The following is a 19,224-nucleotide window of genomic DNA, read 5'->3' as shown; positions in this document are numbered from 1 at the left end:
GTAAATTTTATTTTTAATATTTATAGAAATAAATGCTCATGTTTTTCCCCTTTAACCTATTACTGTAGTTCACTGTATTAATAATGGATTTCCTACTTTGAACTATTCTTGCATCACAGAAGAAAAACCCTACTAAATCACAGTTTATTATCATATTCTATTATTTTGTTTAAATGTTCTGAATTTGATGAATTTCAACAGTTTATTCTGGAGTTTTTCATCATCATATCTAAGATTGGGCTAACTAGTTTGATATTTTTGTGCCATCTTTGTTGATGATCTGTAGAACTCACCAGAGAAACCTACTGGATCTGGTGCCTCTAAGGAAGTAAATTGTAAACCTTTTAAATTTGTGGTTATTGGTTTATTCAGATTTTTGTTATTTTCCTATTGATTTTGCTTAGCTTAAACAATCCATTCTATCTAGATTTTTCCTGAATGCCAAAGTTGTGCATGGTCATTTTATTTATATTTTTAATCTTTACATTCATAATATTTGCATTTCTATTCTTTATTGTTTTATCTGGTCAGACTTGCCAAAGATTTATCTATTTTACTGGACTTTTATAAGATATTAATTAACAAATTTGGTTTGCTTTATTGCTTTCTTATTCATTAATTTCTGCTCTTTGTCCTCTTATTACAATTTTGTTCAATTTCTTGGATCTTTTCTACCTTCTTCAGACAAATGCTTAATTTGTTTAATTTCAATTGCCATAATTCTATGTTCCGTCTCTACAGTTTTCCAAGCTGTCACAATTTATACCCATTATCTAACAAGTTTCTCTCTGGAGTATGCATATGTATGTGTCTATTTTAAAATCAATTATTTGGCAAACATTTATGCAAAAAGGAACAACTTAAGCTTCCTGTGGGCTGGATTGCCCATTTTATGAGGGCAAATTTTGTGCTGTAAGACATTTGGTGAATGAATAAATGTACCTATTCCTGCCAGACTTATTTCTCCTGTTCTAGTCTCTGTACTTGGAATGGACTTTCTAATTTTTTTCTAGGTGAATGTGTATTTAATTCTTCAAGACTGGTTTCGGGTCAATTCGATAAAAATCAAACTTCAGAAAGCCAACTTTCCACACGGCCAATTTGCCAAATTTTCTTCTTCCTTGGAACTATTTACAAAGTTTACAGAAATTCACATTGAACGGGATAGTTTTAATAGCTTTTAAAGATTTATGTAAACTTTTAGTTGACCAGTTTTCATAACAGCATTTTAAGGAATGTTTAATTTGTCTTCCGGCCGCTGCAGCTGGAAAGGGCTGGGACAGAGATCAGGGACTGCTACTGGTGCAAGATGGAAGGGAGGATCCCCACACATTGCTGAATCCAGAGAGAAGAAAGATGTGGGTCATGAAAAGAAGGATGCATTCATGGAACACATATATAACAACTTTTCATCAATACAATCTTCTTAGAAATAAGAAACTGCCCCAGGTTCCCCCTGTCTCTGTTCCCCAGGCATTCTGCCCGTTTCCCCCCTCCCTAGTGTCTTTCCTCCCTGTGAGGGCTGTGCCTCCTGCTCTCTGCTCCCTGTCTCTCTCCATGGAGTCACTCCCTCCTGCTCCTTCCCGCACAAGCAGCAAGGAGCTGGGGCAGAGACAAACCCAACATTCTTTCAATTCTGTTATGAAGACCAGATGAGAACCAGCCCATCAAAACTAAACAGTGAAAAGAAACAAGTAAATTCAGACAAGTGGTTAATTAATGAATTGGACTCCTTTTCTCTAGGACTTCACTCACATAACTGCTTTCCTGCAAAGTCTCCTCTGACTCTCCTTAGTTGAGTCCTTCTCTGGGGTCCCAAAGCATCACTTAGAAGTGAATTGCAGGTATAAGCATTCTTAGTTATTTGATTTCATAAGGAGCTTAATTACTAGAATATTTATTCATTTAACTACTTATAAACAAAAATTTCTTCAATAAACAAATGTCTAATGAAGAAATATAAGCTATGAGCTGGCACTGTGAGCTATGTATCAGAGAGTGGAATAGATGCTGGAGATTAAGGTTAAATGAGACCTGGCCCCAGTCCAGAGCTCATAGAGGTGGCAGGGACCAAGTCTTAGATATCTTTATAGCCACCCTTCCCCCTCACATCATAGAGTCTGTGCCCAGTAGAAGTGCTAGGTGTATTGAAGGCATGTTGCCACTAAAAGAACTAGAACTACAAGTCCCAAGTACAGTCACAGGTGTCTATAACTAACATTTAAAACAACAGCAGAAAACAGACCAAGCCCAAGAGAGTTTATGAGCTCTGAAGGCTAAATTTTTTAATTCACCAAAATATTTAACAAAAAGAGGACAAATTTTATATTGCTTAGTGAGATAATAGTATCAGAATGTCACAACAAGGAAAAATCTGCGATAGTCTTTAAAGTTTGGATCCTGAAACATGCTACCTGCCTTTCCATTTAAACTTCAGCAATAATAATTCAGTAACTATGCCGGAGGTCAGTTAGGATATACTAAATGCCCTATGGGGTATAAATTCATAAAAAATGTATTAATTCAGCCATAATATAGTTCAAGTGTAACCTCTCAGTCCCAGAGTGATAAAATTAATGTTGAGTCCTTCCAGATTCAAGGTCTTATACCTTCCATATAGCTGATCAAAAGAAGCAGAAACACATGATAATTTAGGAAGTTCAATAAAATACACAAAATGACCACAATAAAATTTAATTCAAATCCTACCCTCAGGATTTTTGAAGACTTGTAAATTAGTCTGGATATGTAAAAACAGAAATTGTGTGGTCAAATGTTCCTGAAAGCAACTCTCTTTTAAAATAAACTTCTTTAAAGACCTAGTAGCAAATATATCGCTCTAGGTTTATGATAGCAAGTCAAAAAGAAAATAGGTAGTAAATTAGGTTCCAGTTTTAGTGCATTTTCAGATGGTATATGTGTTAGACTGAATAATGGTTCCCCCTCAAAAGATATCCATGCCTTAATCCCTGGAACCTGTGAACGTTATCTTATGTCACAAAAAAATGACTTTGTAGATATAATTGAATTACGAATTTTGAGATGAGGAGATTACCCTGGATTATCTGGGTGGATAACCTTTATTGTAGCTCTATTTTACAGTGGTATTATAGTTACACTTTGTAAATGTAACTATTTACTTTAGAGGCAAAATGGATTAGGGAAAATCCTATAGTCAAATTGATGTGGAAGACAAGATTATCTGGATAATAAAAGTCAACACTTTCTGCTCCACATTTCCTGAATGAACCCAAAATTCCCTTATCTACTTTGGCTCAGGGGCCAGTCTGTGCCTTCAGGCCGTCACAACCAGTTACCACACACAATTGGCTCATTGATTCTCACGAAAACTCATGTGCTCTGAGTTATAACTAGATCTAACTCAGGACCCATCAGACTGTCAGGCCAGATTTCCACAACATAGCCCCAGAGCATAGCCTCTAAGGATGGAGATTACAAAGACCTCTTTTATCGTCTTAAATTTAAAGAATTTTTGGACCAAGCCTTCCACCCCACACCACTTCTTGGAGAGTTAGGAAAGTTCTGAGAGGTGCAGCTTTGCTTCCTGAATTGCTTTGGCTGATCAGACCATCCAACAAATTTCCAGCTGTCCTCACCATCAACCGATTCACAGCTACACAATTTAGCCTGTTAATTAAATTTCAGGTAAAAGCTTTAACTTTCTATCTTTGTAATTAAGAGACATTTATATATATACACACACATGAAAGCTTTTTTAATTAAAACATTTTGGGGAAAATACTTTTACTTTCCATTTTGGAGATGGCGAGAAGTATAAGAAAGGTTTGAGTCTGCTCAGGGCATTCCTGTTTTAAATCAAACTAATTTTTCCATAGAATATTCTATGACTTTCCCACTCTTAATATACCTCAGCCAGACATGTTCCCTTTGAAATTAATTCCAGTTTATGAACACTGAAAAGTGAAGACTAGAAGGAATGTAATTTCATATTACTGATTTCTGTGACTGAATAAACATCATTAATGTTTTCATATTGGCTTAGTAAGTGATTTAATTCTTTAAGTGCAGTGGACATATGGTACTATGTTTACATTAGCTATGCCCAGTACATGAAAAGAAATCACTAGGTAGAATTCATATGCCTACTTTTTTCCCCTAACCCACTGCATTTTATTAATATATTATGAATTTGTCACTAGTAACGAAGATCTCCAGCTAATAGAAACTATGGCAAGAGAGAGTATACCATTAAATATGTATGTTCATAATGATAGCATATAAAAAGTGGGTGATTTGCAAATGAAATATTGTGATCATACTATGTCACAGGCCCTATAGCCTGAGCTAGGGATAAAGGGGTAAAGGAGCCAGATCCAGCCCCTGCCCCATGGCACTTAGTGTCACTCTTTGCCAGAGTCCTTATGAAGGTGATGGGAAACCTAAAGTGGATTGCCTTACTCGGTATCCATCCTGTACTGCTAAGGTGGCAAAGCTAGAAACTACATTTCCCAGATTCCCTTGGATGTGATTTGGATTCCACCAATCAGATACACTTATAAAAAGACATGGATTCTAACCAAATTAAGTGGAGACATGGCTAGCTACATAATTTTGGAGGCCCAGTCCAAAATGAAAATGTGAGGCCCCTTGTACAAAAAGCAGGAAAAAAATTTTTCTTCTTACCCTGGTCTTTCCCACAATCTTTCAGGGTTTTTGTTTTCATTTTTTCTATTTAATGTTTCCATCCCAGGAACATCAGGATACTCAGATATGAGGGCAGACCCTCACCGGCAGCCATAACTCAGTGCATGTGCATCCCACTGACTACGGGACCAGCTGCAGGACCAAAGCCTCTGGAAGTACAATCAGGCATCTCTTTCCCTTGGCCCACCCACACTCACAGTGGATGGGTGACTTCCAAGAGTATTGTCCCCTCCATGCCCATACACATGAGGCACTTGGAAGGAGGTAAGAGGCCCTTGCCAAGTCACTCACTGAATGCTCTGTGATGCTACCAGCTTGGGGCAAGGACAGCCACTGCCCTGCCCTGCCCTGCCCTGCCCTGCATGCTGATGTTCCAAGGTGCATGAACCCTACTCTGACTAACCCCAGTCCTGCCAAGGGGTAGGGGAGCTGTGGGTTGAGAACCTATCACAGGTAGGTGGCAGGAGGAAGAGCTGAGGCTCCAAGCCCCCAGAGCATACTCTGTTGTCCCAAAGGACATCACTTATAAAATACAAATTAAAAGATAAATTATTATGAATTTCAAGTTGGTAACCACAGAACATTAAACTCCAAGCATGGGACTCTTCGGAGCTTGGCCCTGAAAGACTGCACAGTTCACCTGCTCATGAAGCTGGTCTTGAGTGGAGAGAAAGGACTGTATTTTATGCCTGCTGATTGTGGCAACAGCATTGAGGTCCTCCTGTTGTTAGTTTCTTTCAAAAATGTCAAGAAGAGACTGTGAGATTCTTGGCCATGCAAAAGCTGAGTGATTTTGGAAACTGGGAGTTGTGCCTAGAAGCTCAGTCTAGAACCTGCTCTTATAGCCTTTCCAATAATTTTTTAAACCATCTAATAGCTGGTAAAAATTTCCTTTATACTTAGGCCAACCAGAAGGGTTTAGCTGCAAACAACAGAAACCATAACTGACAATTCTCTCTGGAGATGCATGAATAGAAAGATCCTAGAAGTAAATTGCCTGTGGCTGTGGCCACCATTCCAGGCACAAAAAAAAGCATTTGATATTGCAGAAGGTCACTCAGTGCTAGAAGACAAATCATTTATGCTGAAGGAGAGGCATCATAGAAATGGAATAGCAGTGTCATTCTTCCTTAATATTACAGAGTTGGAGAGAATTATTGAAACATACCAGTGATTTGGTTTGAAAGAAATAAGTTGTATCCTTTCTCAGAAAAAAGCAGGAATTGTCCCTATGATACAGTAGGAAAAACATGGGCTTCATATTTAAGTAAATGGAAGTTTGAATCCAGGCTATATTTCTACTTTCTGCATTACCTTGAGTAAGTAACTTAACTTCTGCAAGTATCAGTTTCTTCAAACTGTCCTTCAAGGGTAGTTAGAGATGATTTATGAGAAGAACCTAGAGCCAGGCATGGTGGTGCATGCCTATAATCCTAGCTATTCATTCTAGAGGCTGAGGAAGGAGGATTGCTTGAGCCTAGGAGTTCAAATCCAGCTTGGGCAACAGTGCAAGACCTCATCTCAAAAAAAAGAAAAGAACGTAGAACAATGTCTCATACACAGTAGATATCAATAACTACTGCTATTATAATAATAAAAACTGAAATTGGTACACAGGAACATGTGAATGGCTTTCTCAGATCAATACTGCATCTGGGTACATTGTCTAAGCAGAACTTCAATAAAGCAATACCACCCCAAAATCTCCACTGGGTTTTTTGGCTTCCATCTTCCATCCTCCCCCCATCCACCCTCCCATCCACCCATATACCCCCATCCCTTCTAAAACTGGCACATGAGAGGTGGAATTCAATATTCAGAGGTCTCAAGATTAAGTAATAGCTCCACCTTTCAAATCAAGCCATGAATTAGAGAAACAATTAACTCCAAAATAAAATTAGTTTAAAATCCATATAAAACCTTCTCCTTCAAAAGTTGTATCTGCTTTATAACAATTGCAGAAATGCTAAAGATCTCTGTATGTTTGGAGGTGGGCAGTGAGAGGTGAGTCCTTTCATGTCAGTTCTATCTACCATGTTGCATATTAATCAGAAATCTTTCTATGCCTTTGCATGTGCTATTTCTGAAGCTTAAGCTTTTTTTCCCTGCTTGGTTTGATAAATTCAAGGCTCGTTTCACAGTTCCGTTCTTCTTTCTACCCCAAGGCCACCCTCCTCCTTGCCAACATGGCACCTTGTGCACATCTCTGCGCAGCTCTTCCTATAGTGAGTTACAACTGTTTGTTTATCTATATTTTGTCTATATTTTGAGATCCTGTTGGCAGAGACCATATCTTATTTATATTTTTTTATCTAATGCCAGCTCAGTCTGCTACGTAGGGGAGCCTAAACCATATTGAATTAATCTAGAGCCTTAAAAGTAAGCTCAAGCCCTTCGCTCCCAGCTCCACCCCATGCTGGCTCAGCCCAGGGCTCCCCTCTTCAGCTATGATCAGCAGCCCCACGGACTTTCCTCCTCTTACCAGAGAGCTCCCTGGGAGCCCAGCTCATTGTGAAGGGCAGAAGCATCTCACTCGGGTCTCATTGACCCATTCCTATGCCCCTGCTCTGCCCTGAACCCTCACAGACACGCCTTCTGGTATTTAAAGATATGAGCAGAGGAAGACAAGGAAGGGAAAGGATAAAAAGAGAGGATTTCAAGAATGGCGTGGCCAACAATGACAAATGTAGTATAAGGTAAAGAGAATGGATGAAATATTTAACGTATTGAGCCCAACCATGCTCCAGTCTCAAAGGAGATGTAAAGGGGAGAAAAACCAACAAGGTAGAGGAGTCTCTTGCTCGTTGGGGCCTTACGTCCTACCATGCTACACTTGCTGCACACAATCAGTGAGTAAACAAACAATGTCATCACAGCTCACTATAAGTGCCAGAAGGAAAAAGATAGGGAGATAAAAGGATGATGCCAATAACAGTAAGCAGTTATCTGTAAGTAATCCTAAATTACTACCATATGTCAGGCTTTATTCCAAATACTTCCTGTGCATAGTCTCATTTAATCCCTACAATAACCCTAGGAGGTAAGTATAATTATTTTCTCCTTTATAGATGAGAAACTGAAACACGGAGAAGTTAAGCAACATTCCCAAGGATACATGCCATGCACTGACTGATCTTGCAGAAGAATGGATATCTGAGTCAAGACATGAGAGATGAGGATGGACCAGACTCGTGTGAGCTGAGAAAGAGATTTCCAGGCTATGGGAAGAACAAGCTCAAAGGCCTGGAGATGGCCAGGGGTTTGGGGGATGTGAAGGCTAGAAAGGAGACTGGAGGAGCTGGATAACAGGGAGCGAGGGGGACAGCTCAGGAAATGAGGCTGAGAGGGAGCATAGGCTAGATCACGGAGGACTGGCTCTGGGGAGAGGAAATCACTGGTGTAACCCAGGTGTCCTGAGCTGTTGCAGAGATGCTTGGAGCAGAGGGCAGCCTAAGTGGTGAAGGAAAGAGTGGAAGGTGCAGAAGTAGAGACAAGACAATACTGCTTAAAGAAGCCTAGCTTTAGAAAGGAGAGAGAGGATGGTGATGAGAGGCAAGATGTGGGGTTGAAAAACCTTAATACGTGTAAGTGCTATAGAAAAAGAAAGGTCTAAGACATAGGAGAAGATACATTCTGAGTACAGTCTGAGCATGCACCAGAGGGATGGGATTCAGGCCACAGTGGAGGGATTAGGTTCAGAGGGTGATGGACAGTGACATCCAGTGTGGCTGGAGTGATGGAAGGAAGGATGAGTAGGGTGCAGATAAGATCACAGGTGGAATGAAAGAAAGCTGAACAGTTCTCATCTCATTCTTCTATTTTCTCTCTGAAGTAGGTTCTCCAGATGCTGTGTCCCATTCACTTCATTGTATACTCTGAGCCAAACTGGACTGGAATTAGGACAAGACACTTATTCTTCTTGGACCTTGGCCTGGTGCTGCCTGCCCACTCCCAAGTCATGCTTTTATGAGGGTTACTGCCCCTGGCTCCCACACAACCTGGTCCCTCCTTTCTAACCGAAAGGTGTTCAGTACAGCAAAATGCTTTGTGCCTGTGTTTTCCTGAGACTTGGGAATGCCTAAACTCTTTAAAGGGCAGCAACGTAGACCCCAAAATTTAAAATAACACAGAAGTGATTTCTTTATCAAAGGACTTTATAACAAATGATTCACAATCTACACAAAACTTATACTGAGATGAAGCCAAGGAATTCCATAGATTCATTATTGAGGAAAACATTTCTGTAGAGGACAGAGTAATATTCTATGAACAGTCCCCTCTGGCAGCATTGATGTTATCAACCTATATTTCATATAGACTGTGTTAAATTAAGTTTGGTCTAAAGCTGCCTCCCTACAAATTGTGAGTTTTGCCTAAAGGTTTCTCTGGACATAGTGAACTGTAACCTAATTTTATATGTAAACAGACTGTGACCTACTCTTGTAACAAATAGCTGAATCTCAGCCAATCACAGGCACTCAACTGTTCAAATCAGGTTCAAGTAAGGCAAACACCCAGCTGTAACCAATCCAGCTGTTTCTGGACTTCACTTCCGTTTTCCATGTCACTTTCCTTTTTCTGTCCATAAATATTCTCCAACCATGCGGCAGCGCCGGAATCTCTGTTAACCTATTCTAGTTTTGGGGGCTACCCAATTAGCAAATCCTTCTTTGCTCAATTAAACTCTATTAAATTTAAGTTGTCTAAAGTTTTTCTTTTAACAGTTGAATGGCATCATGGATTCTGACAGATATGAAATTCCACTGGTGCAAGACATTAATGAACATGTTTAATAAAACTCTTATGAAGAAATGACATGTTCATTCCAAAACACTTGCCCACACCTAAATATTTTAAAATTCCATCTCCTTTGAGAAACTCTAAATGGTTGTGTTTTTCTCCATTAATAATAAAGAGAATAAGGACAATCTATACAGAATAGAATGGGTTACTTACTTGCATCACCCCAAATGAATTTGATTTAGCAGTTTACCCAGTTGTGAGAAGTAAATTTGGTCCTCCTATCAAAGGCTAAAATTGTTGACCTATAGGCAATTATAAAAGAAAACTTTCTTAAAAGCAAAGTAAGCTCTGCTGGAAAGGAAAGACTATCTACTCTGAATTAAAGAAAGATTACATTATGTTCAGGAAAATTTTAGAATTAAGTACATTATACTAAATTATGTACTAATCTAAAATACACATAATTATCTAAAATTATATAGAGTGATTACAGTATTTTTCTGAATATCTCACAATGTACTATTTTAATCTAGATATTCTAGATTTAATCTAGCTATATTATTAATCAAACTATTCTTCAGTGATAACAAATATAAACACCTTTACCACATTACTAGTCTGAAATATGAACAAACAAGACTGAGAATTGGTAGAACGATTATGGAGAAAACATGTGAAAAAGATTATAAAAGAAAGCAATAAAAAGTTCCAATAAAACAGGACCTATTTTTCTAACAATACTACTATATGTTTAATCAATGTTTCTCATGATGAGATGCTGAAAGGACTAAAAGTTACTTGGGAATTTTGTATTAAAATATATCATCACCAATCATGTTTTTAGATGTTTGCATTACAATTGAATCTAAGAGAAGAAAGTTGGTTTCTATTAAGTTTTTGTAATGTCTTATTGTTAAAGAGGAGGAACATTCATTTAAATAAATTCTGGGCATATATTATTAGTCAGAATGGAAACTAATTATGGCATGGAGACAAAAACAAATGACTGACTTGAAGAAGAAAAAAAAAACCCGACTTAGAATAGCCTGTGTAGATTCCCTGTTGGATTTAATTAAATTGACTGAACATTGTTTTGCCTTCAGAAACTTTTGTTTGCCAATGGTTTTTCAAACAAAATTACAAAAATACATTATTATTTTCATGTTTTGGCAAATGTATCAGTTAGGGTCTCCTTCAGCTATAAGTGACAGAAAACCCAACCAAGAGTGGACTGAGTAATTAAAGGGCTAATTTTCTTTTATGTAATAAAATGTCTGATGTAGGGCTGTCAAGTACTGGTACATGACTCTATGATTTCATCACGAACCCTGAGTCTTCTTATTAAATGTCTTTCTACTCCACCATTCTTGGCATGTGGTCTTTCTCCACATGGTGGCAAGATAGCTGCTGTACTACCTCAAGACTCATTTATATTCAGGGAAGGGACATCTTAGTTTATGCCTTTTAAAAAAATGTTTCAAAGTTTCATCCAATGACATCTGCTTACATTTTACTGGCTAGAATTGGGTCACATGGTTATTTCCAGTGGAAAGATTGTTGGAAAGGTGAATATTTTAGCTTTCAAGTCATGATGTAGAAAAAGGAGAGAATGAAAGGTTTGGGTAGCTGAGCCACTGTGTCTGCCTCTGTGGGCAAAGGGATGAGGATGTTTATAAAAAACATTAGTAGACCATCCAAATAATTTTCTCAGTCACAGAAAGAGGATATTGTCTTAGCACATACTGACATATATGTGTTACTTTTTGGCAGTACAAGGCAGATCTTATTCATTTAGTAAGTGAGTCCATGTAAAAGTCATTTACCTAGCATTAAGATGGTTTCTCCAAATTTCTGTGCTCCTACTATGATTTGACCTTCAGCTGAGCTTAATTTTCAGATGCTTTTAGCTAAGCCATGTATACATCTATACACTCAAGCTCCAGGATAGCACAGATTTTAGCTCCCTTTACAAGCCATAGCAGGAAAACCAAAACAGGTTTTACAGATTTGTCCGGTTCTCTTCAGTATCAGCTAGGGAAGCAAGATGTTAAGCGGTCTCACTTACATGATGACTCTATGTGTTAGAATCACCCAGGCAGCTTTTAAGAAATGCTGATACACTGATTTTTTTTTTTAAAGAGGTCTCTAGATAATTCTAATGTGTAGCTAATGTGGAGGACTAGATATTAGGAGAAAGAAGATAAAAAGCTAGAAATAGCATGGAAAACCTTGAGCATATTAGTAAACCTTTTTAAACTCAGTTTTCTCATCTGTTAATTAGATGAAATAATCCATATAAACTTAGTTTAGTTTATATGCTTTAGTTTATATGCTTAGTTTAGTTTAGTGCTTGGCACATAGTAAAAACTTAATAAACATTAGTTATTATTAATATTGCTTTGTTGATGTTGATATTTTTAAAAATCATTGTATTTGTAAGCAAATGGGGTTTCTCCAAGGCAAGGAATAACATATAAGAGCATAGATCTTGAAGATAGCAAAATTTGTACTTTAAATCTAGCTTGGCCACTTACTAGTTAATTTGACACTGAATGAGCAAGCATTTGATCTGAGTCTCAGTTTTCTCTTCTATTAAATCTGGATGATACCTACCTCTCAGGCTGTGGAGACTAAAAGGTACCATGTATGCTAAAGTATAATTTTCAAAAAAGTAAAATCATCCCTCTCGTACAAATATAAAATGAACATGTATCAAAGATTTTATTCAACTCTCTAATTACTGAGGGAATCAATAAGATGGGAAGATCTGTCCAAATGAGAATTTGACTTACAGAACTTTATAATCTACCAGTCAAAATTTATTTGCATTGGTACGAACAAGAAGTATTTGCAAAGGAAAAAAGAATTCCATAAAGAAGATATCTGCACTCAAATGTTTATAGCAGCACAATTCACAATTGCAAAGATGTGGAAACAACCCAATTGCCCACCAATACATGAGTGGATTAATAAAATGTGGTATATGTATACCATGGAGTTCTACGCAGCCACAAAAACAATGGTGATCTAGTACCTCTTGTATTATCCTGGGTAGAGCTGGAGCCCATTCTACTAAATGAAGTATCACAAGAATGGAAAAACAAGCACCACATGTACTCCCCATTAAATTGGTATTAACTGATCAACACTTAAGTGCACATATGGTAGTAACATTCATCAGGGGTTGGGCAGATGGGAGGGGTGAGGAGGAGATGGGTATATTCACACCTAGTGGGTGCGGTGCGCATCATCAGGGGGATGGACATGCTTGAAGCTCTGACTTGGGTGGGCAAAGGCAATATATGTAACCTAAACATTTGTACCCCCGTAATATGCTGAAATAAAATAAATAAATAAAAACAAAAAGAAGTATTTGCATTGTGATCAGTTTTCCACAATTTAACAGCTACCTCCAGAAAACTGAAGAATAACCTAGTCAATAGAAAGTCAAGGTGTAAATTCTTGGAATCGGATAATGCAGAGCTCCACTGAAATGCCCCGCAATCCGTGGAAAGACACAAATGATCCTTGCCCATTTCTGAGTCATAACATGTATAAAGCAAGTGGCAGAGTGCAAATGCCATGCAGTCAGTACTGATTAAGTGGTGGTTGCAGTCATTATTTTATTAATTTCAGGTAATGATTACTTACCTAGAAAACCCAGGCAAATCAACTAAATGTATTATGACAGATAAGACAATTATAAAAGATAATCTTTAAGATTTACCATTACGTGACTCTATGAGTTCCAGCTTTACTTCTTCCTTCCACTGTAAACATACCAGTAATAAGATTTTTTTTAATGTAAAGAAAAGGCATAGTCACATTCATAAGCAGAATAACAGATAACCTGCAGCAACCTGCTGGAGCTGAAGCCTCAGGCAGCACAGACAGCCAGGAGTTGGGGCAACAGAGCAAGGCCTTCTTCCTAAAGCTGGGAGCGAAAACAACGTTACCTTTGCTAGCTTAGTGACTGGATCTCTGTTATATGCAAAGACAAAAGTGACAGGACCCCAAGCCAGCAACTAAGACCATGGTCTGGTCTAGAAATGGTGGGAGGAAAGTTGGTGAAGGCAGTCAAAAAATGATAGACAAGGAGTGTTGCAGAGGAGGGAAAGGGAAACTCCCACATAAGCTGAACCTGCAAACTAAAATCTCAAAGAAAATGAGGAAAATTAACACTAACAAAGAGAGCAGATAAACTTAACCAGGATATTAATAATTAACAGAGAATATGATGCAGCCATTAATTATGGAAGAATAATGACAACGAAAATGTGTTAAAGGAAGGAAAACATTTCAAGGGAAAGTAGATGTTTTCAAGACTGGTTTGCTCATTGGTCATTGTCACCCTTCCATGCTTTCCCTCCATTGCAAGGAGCCAGAAGTCTGCATACATCAGCATCTTTTCCATACTTCCCTTCCAGCTGTCTCTCAGAGAATCTGGCAATTTGGGGGAGGCAATGGGAGACACTGGTAGAGACTGGAAATGTGGCAGATTTCCCTTCTTCTGAAGGTAATTCTTATAAACATGGAAGCAGCAGCAGCAGGCAAGCCTGAGCCACTGGACATCTGCTCAGTAACATGATTTGGACAGCAGATGTGGTAGAAGGTACGCCAACAACCTCAGCAGCACAGCGCCCCTGGGCTGCAACAGGGATGGCAGCTGGTGACTGGGCTCCCAGACCCCTGCAGCACTGGCAAGAGCACTGACTCCCTGCTTCCTGGGCAAGCTACAATGCGATTCCAACAGCCTCAGGGGCACAATGATTGTGGGCTTTGAGTAGCAGCATCTTTCTTTTTGCTTCTCCTGCCCTGGTTATGGTAGTGACTTCTAGAAGTTACTAACCTCTAGGTAAACACACCTTCCATCTTTTGCTCCTCCAACCTTTCCCCTTCATAGGCAGTTTTCTGCACTACATTCCTGCTGGTGGCTCTGGCTGCCTGAGTGGACACCGGCTGATGGAATTGGCTATGCCAGCAGAATACAGATGACACTTAGCATTTTCAGATGTGTTGAAAATCAGAGAAACAGTGATACTTAAGGAACTATAATTTTAACAAGAATTGATCTGCTGTGCTAAAAAAACACTTATACATTATAAATGTATATGTGTGCCTGCAGAAAGAAGGCTAGAAGGCTATGCATTGACTAGAACATTTAGAAATGCTTGCAGATAGTTTGTATGTGGTGAGAGCTCCACGCATGCCAGAACTAGCCTACCTGCTCAAATCCCAGCTCTCCCGCCTCTTGTATAGACTTGGACAGAATCTTTAACTGCTCTCTGCCTCAGTTTCTCCAAATGCAAAGTGGTCGAAATAATATCTCAGAAGTTTACTGTAAAGAAAAAGTGAGTTAATAAATTTAAAGAATATAGAAGAGAGTCTGGTTCACAGCATTCTACAAGTTGCTTTTTAAAAATGGTTTTTGTTTATTTTCTAATTTTAATAAAGGATATATATTACCATTGACCAGAAAAATGTCATATATAAAAAGAAAAACATGATATTCCATAAAAAAGAAATATAAATTATCTTAAAGTTACTATCAAACTTGTGATTTTTTACATTATTACAGAGCTGCAAAGCCCCATAGAAGTTCAACTAGACCCTCTCTCTAACTTTAAGCAGGTCTATTCCTCCACTTTCTTCAAAGAAATTTCCAGTATCCTGTTATGAAAATATTTATCTTGTGTAACCTAAGTCCCTTCTTTAAACACACGTTTCCCCCCCTCACACAATCATCAAATTAGGTTTAGAACTTTTGATCAACATCTTGCATGTAACAATATTCTCTGTATTTAAACATTATGTTGTGCTTTTTCCTATTTATCGTCAGGTGAAATACACTTTTCTATAGTTATTCGCAAAAATCTTAAGGTAAAAATGATATGAACTAATGAATTGATGAATTAATATGTTGTGTTAGGGAGAATGCTTGTTTCAAATTGTAGGGACCACCATTGTCTCTAACTCTGGCCTCTCACTCCTCCCCATGGAGGGTGGAGTTGCTTTCCTGATGCATGTACGGCTCAGCCCCCTCTTTTGGCTTCACCTGTCTGCAGAGATCTCAAGTTCTAAGTGTTCTCTCTCTCAAAGGACATTGGAGGCTGTGGGTAAGCCAGCTTCCTTTAGGGAGGACACATTAACAAGCTTGTTTAAGTAGATTTGTCAGCAGTGAAGCCTTTATTTTGATTTCTGTATGTTTTATTTCTGCATCTGTTACTCTCAATTTGTTCTAAAATCAGAAGAGGAAGAGAATTGTGTTATATATTGACCCCCTCAAACGTCAGCATGTTATATGTTAAAATATATCCCAAACGTATCATTTTAATTTAATTTACACTTAAACCACGGGTTCCTACCTGGGGTTCACGAATGCATGTATAAACATGGATGGAAAAAATAAATCACATCTTTATTTTCACTAACTTCAAACTAACATTTAGCCTGTTCTTCAATTTTGAATGTAAACAGCAAATTACAGTAGTAGGAGCACAAGTCATTTTGTCACCAATAGTAACCACAAATATTTTCATCTCACATTACTGTTGTTGCAGATATCTCTAACTACCATTTATACTCATCACTACTTTGAAATTATCACACTTACTAGACTTGCCATTAGATTGATTGCACATGATTGCAGCCTTTCTATTTTAGATACCTGTGTGAAGTAGCTGGCCAGCTACCCGGCAACTGTGTCTCCTTGATGCTTAACCTCCCGTCACTGAAGTCACTTCTCAATCGGCAACCCAGATATCTGCATAACCTTCCAGTAAGTGAGCTGCTTTCATTGTTAGAGTTTTATGAAACAGGACTGCTTTCAAATGAGAATTTTTAACTCTCAGTAAGAGCATGCAACCTTATGTAACTTGGATAAACACAGGAGCTGCATGCAGACATGGCAAGTTCAAATACATCTGACGGTTCAGATCACTGCTGAAATGTGAAGTAGCTTCTTGTTATTGCTAACAGACACTGATCAAATGTTGTAAGACCATGAGCAGCAGAATTCTTTTGTTTGTTTTTCTCGGGTCTCCTTTTTTGTACACTGGCTATATTAAGAAGTAAAGGCACGCATACTCAATGTATTGTACAGTGGTATTCCTGCATTATTCTTCTGTAAAAATATCACACATTTAAAAAATAACTACAAGAAAACTATCTACAATCCCAGAAATGAGAGCTATTATTTCTGAGAAGATAAACCATATGACTCTGCTGCCAGGAAGAGTGCTGAACCAAGATGAATTTGCGATATAAAATTTGGTCAATTTCTTTTAGGAAAACAAAAGAACTCTGGAAACCATTCAGAACTTTTTAAAAAGTGACTTGGATTTTGATGGCATCAAAGTTAAAGCATTATTATGATGCTGAAATGCCCTTAGCTCCACTAGCCCTGTCATCTTCTAGAGCTAGACCTCAAGGAGTACCATGATCTAAATATCAATAGCATCTACATATGCTTATCTCAGCTCCCAAGCCCCCTCAGCTTGACAGGATTTCTCAGCCAATTAAGTTTGGTTTTGAGAGCCTATAATAAACTAGTCTGCACTATGAATCTTCGAGAAATTGGTGATGGCTCCTGAATTCATTTCCCCTGCCCTGACTTCTCTCTCTTATAAGCAACTTAGTCAAATATCCAGCTCAGTTCTCTGATTACAATTTTCATATGAAACTATCACAGATATCTCAAAACGAACAGGAGCTTTTGTTTCCCAAACATGCTCCTCCTGGCCCTTGCCCAGCTTGTAAATGCATGTTCATCCACTGAGTTTCTTAAACCAAAATGGGAGGAGTAACCCTTTCTTGAGTCTGCTCTGCCCCCACTGCCCTCCCAGATGCACATTGCCAGTGCATTATCCTTATCAAGTTCTACGGTTTCTACTCCCAAAATACAGTTCATATCTTTCCACATGACTCCTCTCCACTGCCATCACACCGACCCAAACTACAGTCATTCCTGACTGACTCTGACATATTCATTCCTTCACTTATCACACACTCATGCATATAGCTCCTACTATGTGCAAAGCACAACTGCCTTCTTGCTGTTCTCCTACATCAGCTCTTGCCCTTGTCTCCAGCTTCCACCTAGCAGTGCTGTGGGATTGTTGTAAATACACAAATCATGATGTTGCCCTGCTTAAAACTCTCAAGTGGTTTCCCATTACACTTTTTACCATGGCCTACAAGTGTGGGCCCCATCTACTTTGTTTCTTGCAACAAGAAGCCACTTTCAAAGAGCCAGGCCCTCATCTTGTTCTCTGTCATTCACTGTGTCTCAGCCATAATGGCCTTTCCTCTGTTACTTAAACGAGTTAAGAATTCCCACTTCACAGCCTTCGTACTCTCTCCTCCCTTTGCTTGGAATGACCTTCACATGTCTGGCTTCTTCTAACCATTTATATTTCAGTAAAACTGTTCCATCCTCAAATAAGCCACTCTCTCAAAAATCCAGCCATCCTCATCCTGAGTCTGTCATTTAATTGTTTTATGTCCCTCATAATGGTCAGCCCTGTCTGAAACTGTCTTATTTATTTACACATTCAATTATTTGCCTCTCGCACCAGAGTAGGATTTCCATGAAAGCTGGGACATTTTCTGACTTGTTTAATGAACTCCATCTACAATTCAGTGTATTCATGAACCAGTAAGGAGCACTTAAACATTAAGAGGACCAAAAAAAAAAAAAATAGCAAACATATAAAGCCATATATTCTAATATGAAATTTTTTTTACCAATATATACAGTGTATACCAAAATATACACTTCCTATACCAAAATGTGCTATCAAAGAGTTATGAATCAAATATTTATAAATTGAATATTTTTAAAGCATACCATTTAAAACACTGTAATGAATCCATTTGTTTATTAGTTCTTTATTGTTAAGTAATAAATTACCCCAAACTTAGCAGCTTAAAACAGCTATCATATATCTCACATTGAAGGTCAGGAATCTGGGAGGGGCCTTGCTGGGTGGCTCTGGCTCAGGGTCTCTCACGAGGTTGCAATCATCTGAAGGGACCACAGAATCAGCTCCCAAGCTCAGCCACGTGACTGTTGGCAGGAGGCTCCAGTTCCTCACCACGTGGGTCTCTCTCCATAGTGCTGCTCACATAACATGGCAGCTGACTTCCCAAGAGCAAAAAACCTGAGAGAGAGAGAGAGAGAGAGAGAGAGAGAGAGAGAGAGAGCACCCTGGACAAAAGCTGTATACTTTTATAACCTCAGAAGTGACAACCCTAATTTCTGCCATATCCTATTGGTCACACAAACTGAAACTGACTCTGGTAGAGGGAGGAAGAGGAACTACATGAAGGTATGAAGGAGGTGGGGATCACTGTGGGCCACCTTGGAGACTGGTCACCACAATTTGGAATAGAAAGACTACCGTCATGCTTATTGCCAAATTAATTTTTTTCCTGAGTCAGCTAAGAGTAACACAAAGCCCAGCAAACAGTCATTTAAACAAGGAAGAGGTTTATTTCATGCTACAAGAAATCCCAGAGTAGACAGCTTATCATACACAGGGAGTATGGTAGGTTAAGGATACCTTCAGGAACCTGGCTTTCAACTCCACTGCCGCAGAGATGGCAACAGCACTTCCAGAGCACACTGGAAAGAGACCATGTGACATCAGCGGCCTTCTCTTTACATCTCACTGGCCAGAGTCATACAGCTTTCATCTGTGAGGCAAGCTAGGGAATTGAGTTTTTAGATATCCCATCCTCGATACTAGATGAAGGCAAGAAAAAACAAAGAAAACAGGTGCTGATTTAGCTTAT

General features: G+C 38.6%; 1 long non-coding RNA gene across 2 annotated transcripts in view; it reads right to left on the bottom strand.

Annotated features, from left to right (window-relative positions):
• LOC123635451 overlaps positions 1-19,224 on the bottom strand; it is a 43,751-nt gene that overhangs the window by 19,730 nt on the left and 4,797 nt on the right. The window contains exons 2-4 of one of the 2 annotated variants that reach the window (XR_006734129.1): positions 18,993-19,174; positions 18,381-18,590; positions 14,654-14,767 (exon numbers count right to left, since the gene is read on the bottom strand). This is a non-coding gene — a long non-coding RNA (uncharacterized LOC123635451). Of the gene's footprint in view, positions 1-14,653; positions 14,768-18,328; positions 18,591-18,992; positions 19,175-19,224 lie in introns of those variants that run through there. The other variant, XR_006734128.1, reaches the window with a different exon arrangement.

This window comes from Lemur catta, chromosome 3 (assembly GCF_020740605.2).
Source record: "Lemur catta isolate mLemCat1 chromosome 3, mLemCat1.pri, whole genome shotgun sequence".
Classification (NCBI taxonomy): domain Eukaryota; kingdom Metazoa; phylum Chordata; class Mammalia; order Primates; family Lemuridae; genus Lemur; species Lemur catta.
Note: the sequence above shows the minus strand (reverse complement) of the source record. Positions and strands in the feature narration are given on the sequence as shown.